At 35.2% G+C, this 7,889-nt stretch overlaps 1 pseudogene; it reads left to right on the forward strand.

Moving 5' to 3' along the window:
• The first annotated feature begins 6,553 nt into the window (after window positions 1–6,553).
• LOC147504320 (putative methyltransferase At1g29790 pseudogene) lies at window positions 6,554–6,976 on the forward strand (annotated as a pseudogene).
• Window positions 6,977–7,889: the final 913 nt, after the last annotated feature.

A 7,889-nucleotide genomic window follows, 5' to 3' on the forward strand; every position in this document is an offset into this window, starting at 1 on the left:
ACCCAATCAAGAATATCAACAAACAAGCTTAAACTAGTGTAGAGACTATGTAAAAAACCCACTCACACAAGAGGAGGATTAATCGTGGTTCGGCAATGTGCCTACATCCACATTGTGAGGTCAACGTATTCATCTAGATGAACAAGATAAAGGATTACAAAGAGGAGCTCTCACTTCACTCACTTGGAATGATCTCTCTCACTCACAAAAACATGCTCTCACAAATCTCTCTTTTGCTCTCTCTAAAGGAAACCCTAAAAAAGTTGACTCTAACTTTCTCACATAGAAAAAGTTATTTCACTCTCTCTCTTTATCCCTTATATAGTGCGTGGGTTAGAAAACAGACTTACAATTTACTATTCAAGTTATCAACTTACATGCTCATCTTTAGGTGCTAACTTATCAAATACAAAACTTACCTTTGCTTTACTCTTTTTGTCCAGCCCCTTACCTACTACTTGTGGAACTTGTGATTGAGCACACTCAGATCCCACTTTGTGCAGCTAGGGTATTGCGTTTCATAATCCTTGACCGGTGAGATGAAATCCACCGTATGCTCGCAGAACCAGTACTATCATTGAAAAAAATGAAATAAAAAAAACACAGTTATTATTCAATCACTCAATAATAAAACCTATAATACCACTAAATTGGGTTAAATACTTACAAGTAGTTGTACCACACATGTAGTAGTGCTCATTGGGCTTTTAGCAATGTGTTTTCTAATCTGCTTCATCATGTGGTCGGAGATTGTTGCTGCCCATGACACCTTATTCATTTCTTCGAAACTGTAGACGTAGTACACGTATGCTGAAACCAAACTAAAATTTGATTTTGTGAAGAAGACGGAGTTGAGCATAAACAACACGATCAGCTTGGCAAAGTCGGCTATTGACTCCTTATCTTCTTTCTTCACAACTCCTTTTAGTGCACTCCAAATTTCAGAAGTGGTGATTATGCTAGCATTGAAGTATTTCACTTTAAAATCAAGTGCATCCCCACTCAACAACTTCTTGTCTGGTTTACTTACTGCTTCAACAACATTCTCGCCCTCCTTTGGTAGCCCAAAAGTTAGGCTCACATCCTCTGAAGTTAGTCGCACACTAACTCCGTGTATTATGAAACACCCCTCCTCTGCGTTGAATGCTTCAATGATATTCTTGATGACTTGACTAGACTTCGAAACCATCTTCTCGGTCAGCTTTGAATCATAGCAACATTTGAACAGTGGGGAAAAAGGGGTTTTCTTCATCTCTTCCAAGTGACACTCTTTGATTGCACTTTTAAAAGAGGGTTCACCCATAAGCTTCACCAAAGATGACATTCCACTCCGGAATGGAGTTATCTTTCTCTTTTTGTTCCTCACTACCTCTTGCTCTTCCTCTTGCTCATTTGCTTTGTCTTTCCCTCTAGATTTGTCCTTTCTCAGTTCCTGATATAAGATATTTGTTGTAAACAATCTAATAGAAGACATAAGACATGGGATAGTTTTGTAAAAAAACTGTATACTACATTAGATAATATATACACATGGCATAATATATACGGTGCATCATCCGTCATACAACATATAACAAATCAATGACACTTAAATTTACAAATAAAATCTTACAAGCGTGTTACATTTAACAGAACTCATGCATGCATGCTCTGTGACATGCACAACATATAAAGATGCAACATAAAATAATCAAATGCCGATAAGAATACATGAAACCAATAATTTAATCAAACGGATGCAAAGACAAAAGAAAAACGGGAATAAAATCCTAATATAAACAAACTAAGTATAATAGAAGCTTACAATCGTGAAATAATTATAATGGGATATAGGTGTAGAATGTTGGGACACACAGTAAATGAACAGTATAACACAAGGAGTCAACTGTATGACATTTAAGGGACACGGAAGATGCTCTTTAGGTAGCACTCGACAGCAAAATCTTCATGGCTGCTAATTCCATTAATAGAAGGCCAAACGTATAATTGTTACTGGTTTGTGTGAAGTGACTACCACGTGACAATTTGCTTCAACAGAATTGCAAATTGTACTTTCCGCTTGTCAATTAAGTTTGAGTGCCTATGAACCTTCCTTTCAAAAGGAAGATCGGCACCAAAAGGGAGAGTGATCAAAATCATGCACACCCAGTTGCTGGATGCCCTTCAAGGAAGTTCAATGTACTTTTACATTCTGCATTGAGTGTGTCAAATAAGTGGCCTAAATTCTCTGTATATTCAAAAGGAAGCCCATAGCCCCATTGGCAATCCCGGAAGGTCAACTAAGTAGCATAGTGGAGCAATCCAATCAAAATTTCTTATCTAGAACCACCTTTTGGATGTGTTGTGAAATGTTAGGAAAATAACACAAGGGTCTAACACTCTAACATATGCTATTTGATTCCTTTGCGCAGACCAAGCACACATATATATCTTTCCAGAACATGGCATTTCAAGTTGGATTTTGTGAAATTTATATAAAATTTCAACCCATATATGCAACAAAATCTTCAAAGTTTAAAAAAACAACCCATATATGCAACAAAATCTTCAAAGTTTAAAAAAACAAGTTTATAAGAGATTTTACTTGTGACCGATGAGATGATTTTGGAGATTTATAAGTGGATGCTTTGGTAGATTTAGAGGCTGATGGTTTCTGTAATTTATCTACTTTAGGACACACCTTCATCCTCACGTTTGGATTTCTCTGCATGACACCCTTTCCCATCTCCAAAGTTGTACTTGCTCTTTTGTTTTTACCCATTTCTATTCAAGAACTTAATTTGATTGAATGGAAGTTTTGTTTTTGAATATTGCAACCTTCTAACTAGTTTCAGAAGATGGAACGCAGGCAAATATGGAGCTATTTGGAAAACATGAACGTGGAATATATAATGTGAGTTTTGTAGTGGGGTTGGACTAAATAGAAGCGTGTCCTGTAAGATTTTGGTTTAAACCAGAAGGGGCAAAATACACGTGCAATGCACATACCATGGTAGTTTTCGATTTGTTACATTTCGTAAGGAAACTTTTGAAATTTTCTATTTTCGCTTTCTTTTGTGCTTTTTTTTTTCGGTGATAACCCTTCCATATTTTCGATATATAAACCAAGGCCCAAAATATCGTCGAGATTCTGAAAATATTGTATATATATATATATATTTTTGAGTACACGAGATATAAATATTCGATATATCTCCACCGAATATAGATTTTTTTTACCCGATATATATCACAATTTTTGATATATTGATATTTATCGACCAATATATATTATGGATGCTACATAAATTGTTGCTTTGACTAATTTTTGGCCGATTTTTATTCATATATCAACGATATTTCTGATATAATCGATGATATTTCCAATTTATTGACATAGAAAACAAAATTTTAGCCGGTCAACAGAAGGATATATATCCACTAATATATCAATATATTCGATATATCTCGGTTTTTGGAGTACACAATATATTACTCGAATTCGATATTTTGGTCCCTGTATTTAACTCTCTTAAAGGATTGACAACTTCATAGGTCGACACAGGTGGAGGACCAATGCCGGCATGCTTTATAGCCCATTTACATAATCCAAAATTTGTACACAACTGATGAGCTCAGAAATTACCACTTTTCCTAATCCAACAGAAAAGAAAAATAGAGTTAATAGAGTTTACAGAAGCAGTCTTAAACAATTTAAAGCTCCTAATGATCATTTCTTTAAACTGCCATCCCACTCCAGCTCCTTCCTCTCTTAGATTCTGCATCAAGTATTTGTTGTCTCCCAAAATCAGCATGTGTTGAAGCTTTAGGTCCTTGTATAGTCTAGCTACAATCTCTACACCAATGCACTATATATGCCTCGAGAGCACTTCCAGCCTTGAATCTCTTATACACCATTCCCAGCAATTGACCATCTTGCCTCTTACACACACAAGATTGAATAAAAGAATTGTAGAACTCGAGGAAGAAAAGTATATAGTTATAATAGGTTTTGAAGATTTGATAATTTGATTTGAATTTAGTCTCAATCACTGACTTTGAGTTGGAATATGGTTTGATGTATATGAATATGATTTGATTTTGTATGTGAATTTGTGTTTAAATTTGAATATGATTGTATGTTCATGTTTATTTGCACGTTTAGCTTTGTTAAAGTTAATGAGTGTGCTATATGTATGTGGTTGATTTCCGGTAAAAAGATCCCGCTGTAGTCGATGTCAGTCGATGTAAATAAGTCCTACGAGACGTGGGCTTGGCGTGGTTTAAATTTGTGAATGGATCCTGTATTATAGCCATAGTCAATAAGAGCTATGGGACGGGCTTGTCATAGTTTATGAGAAATTTGTGTTTTTTAGTTTCTTATGTTTGAATTTGTTACCCATGGTTACTGATAACCATTTTCCTTTGATATTAAGTAAGTATTAGAAGTGGTACTCCTATCATGTGGTGTTGAAAATAAATTCTGAATCATTTGCTAGTACAAGTTATGTATAAGTGTTAATTAATATGCAAAAGATGGTTCTATTGCTAAGTAGGTCCTAACCTTTTGGGTAAGCTTGCTTATATTGAGGTTTAACCTCTTATAGTTGTTGCAGGTTCTTGGACTCAGCCTCGTTAAGGTCGATACACATTATGAGAGTTGGGACCCTACTGCTCAAAGGACTCCTAACCTTTGATTAGACGTATGTAACGGGGAGTCATATGTTCTTCTTTTGTCTTTTTGGAAAGGGCTTCTTTATGAGGTGCCATGACTTGTAAATATTTTTTTTTAGAAGACTATATTCTAAACCTTTTGATCATCAATTATGACATTAAATGTTTTGCAAATATTTATCTTATTTTTGAGTTCTTTTATGCTAAGTTTGATATTTAACAATTAATGCTCCTTAAATTTATATTAGGGGTGGACAACTTATAATCTCTTATTCTAAGTAAACCTTAAGATTTTAAGAGAAACTAGGGAAAAAGCTTTGGGGAGAGAAAGAGGAGGAGATCATTGTCTTCATTGATTTTCATGCTTTAAGGCAAGTTTACCCTGGCGCTTAGGTGCTTGGTACTTAGATCTTTCTTATGCACAAACATAGGAGCCACTGTTTAGGTTGTGCTTGTTTAGGTCAATTACCAGAATGTAGAATCGGTCTCTCGTCTACATTAAGTAGGAACCAAAGCTAGTTACTTGACAAACTTGAGCACAATGATGTGGGTTTTCTGACATTTGCTCAAGAACAATTATGCTCCAGGAACATCAATCCGTTTCTTGAGGACTCATCTTTATCCGGACCCCATCCTTGTCACATGGATCTCAAAACTTCTCCTAAAACTAACATGAAACGCTAATGGGCGAACAATGTCAACACCCAATAAACCCATCTTTAAATGGCCATCTTCAGCTCATGGGCTCGGGCTCATATTGGGCTCTGACCAAGATCCTTTTTTTTCCGATAATCTTTGACCAAGATCCTTATTTCCTACAAAAATAAAAACGTTCTAATTCTAATTCTTGAGGTAATATCTTTCCAATTCACAACACAGAGAAACAAAATAGAATCAATCAATGAAAAATAAACAAAAATAAAAAATTGCAACTTGAACCCAAAACCATATCTTAAAATTTGAATTTTCTTTTTCATGATTTAACATTTGTAAATTGATTATTTTCCACAGCATGATAAAATGAAGATGGGAGCGAGGATCTATGGTATAAAACAATAAAATATCAACTAAAATAATTCGAAATTAATACAAAGATGAATGATTCATCTTCTCCAAAATTCGAAAGTTGAATTTGAACTCTTGATATTCGCCCAATGTTCAAACTTGAATATTTAAATTTATGTTGAACTCATCAGTTTTTTATCTCCCAAAATCGTACAAAAGTTAAAAGAAAATATAATTTATATTCAAAAATATTAGAGTTTGAGTCTTGAAATTGTGCGGATCAACGGGGTTGGGTCAACGGCTTTTGATACGGTGTGGGTCGGGCGGCAGGTGAAGACCGGGTCCCCTACCGGGTGATGGGTCAAAGGTTTGTTTTTTACACTCCTAACTGTGGGCGTTGAAAATCAATAAATTAGGAGTTCAATGCAAACGCACGGCTGTGAAAGTGGATATGGAGTTAACAAGAAATATCAAGTGGCCGGGTTTAGGGGATCCCAACTCTTAAAATATCCAAAATGTAGGGTACAAATCAGTTCGCGCTGCAGTAGTAATTGGTCTTGTACAAAGCAAGCATGGGCTGCAAACCATCTCGATATTTGCGCTAAGAAACTAGTTTGGGTTGCAATTGTAATTGGTCTTGTACAAGTTTCTTTAATCCTTAGAGAAATAGATTTATCTCAAAAGAAATTAGCCCAGAAGGAAAAGGAAGTTCTCGGGTATGAAGACATATTGTGTTGGTTGTTTTGATTTGGTTAATGGAACTAAAAAGTATAGATTTGTTAAGGCTAAAAGTAAGAATGATTTTCTTGTTGATGATGTTATGGATTTGGGGAGTGGAGGAATTAGAATAGGACTAGATATTGGTGGTGGCTCTAGGACCTTTGGGCGATGATGCATGGTAGAGAAAAATGTGACTGTTGTAACATCGACATTGAATGTTGATGCCCCTTTTAATGAGTTCATTGCTGCAAGGGGGCTATTTTCTATGTTCTTTAGTTTAGATCAGAGGTTCCCCTTTTACGACAATGTGTTTGATCTGGTTCATGCTGTCGATAGTTTAGGCGAAGGGGGCCGTCAAGAGAAAATAGAGTTTTTGATGTTTGACATTGATTGGGTTTTAAGAGCTGGAGGCTTGTTTTGGTTGGATAACTTTCATTGTGTAGATGAGGAGAAGAAGATGACTCTAACACGGGTAATTGAGCGATTTGGATACAAGAAGTTAAAATGGGTGGTAGGAGAAAAAATTGTTTCTTTTGGAAAGTCTCAGGTTTATTTGTCTGCTGTTATTCAGAAGCCTGTAAGAGTACAATCACACTAAGCTTGCTCTGACTGGTTTTAGGTATGGATGCTATTGTATTTTATATCTTTTCTCACACAATATGTGTGAATTATATTATTTTCCTTAACATCTGCATGAAATTTCTTTTGTATGTTGAATAAGTGAAGTGCATGTTGTTTCCTTGCCATATTGTGAATTGCAGTGGAGGGAGATCCTGTAATTTATTGTTGTTAATGACAGTAGTGGTTAATTACAGTAGCAGGATTATCATGTACCATTAAGCTCTTTCAATGAAAACACACTGGCAACAAGACATCTGCCCCATAGATGTTGTGCTTCATATTGGGAAAATAGGGTTTAGATCATTGAGCAAGTATATTAAGGTACTAATAGTTATTTTTTCCATGTATGTTGCATAAGCCGATGGAGTTTTGGTGACAGTCATTAAGGTTATTGCATAAATTTTGTGTTTTTATTTATTCCAAAATCATGACAATACTTACATTTTTGTTTTTTATAACTGTCAAGCAGGGAAAAATCTTAACTTCTTTAGATTAACCCATTTATTTTGATATTGGCTCTTGAAAAAAAACACACACTATAGCTTGCATCTTTATTAGTATGTATCATGATAGAGGTCGTTTGTTGTCAAAACAATTAGCGTATAAGCTGCAATTAGTGTATAACCATATCTCCGGTGGTTTTGAGTTTACCACCAAACTGGTTAGATTAATGCTACTACCAAACTAATTATTGTGTGACTCATTTCGTAATATTTTGTACATTATGTAGCTTAAAGTTAGACGGATGATATAAGTTATGCATACTTTGTTGCGTGCTCTTCGCGATGTTAATTACACAATGGGAAGTTCCACGACAGGCCAATGGGTAAAACGTTTAATTTAAGATTTATTAGAGCTCTTTATAATTTCTACTTGCTTAAGAACTTTCC

This window comes from Coptis chinensis, chromosome 4 (genome assembly GCF_015680905.1).
Source record: "Coptis chinensis isolate HL-2020 chromosome 4, ASM1568090v1, whole genome shotgun sequence".
In the NCBI taxonomy this organism is placed as follows: Eukaryota; Viridiplantae; Streptophyta; class Magnoliopsida; order Ranunculales; family Ranunculaceae; genus Coptis; species Coptis chinensis.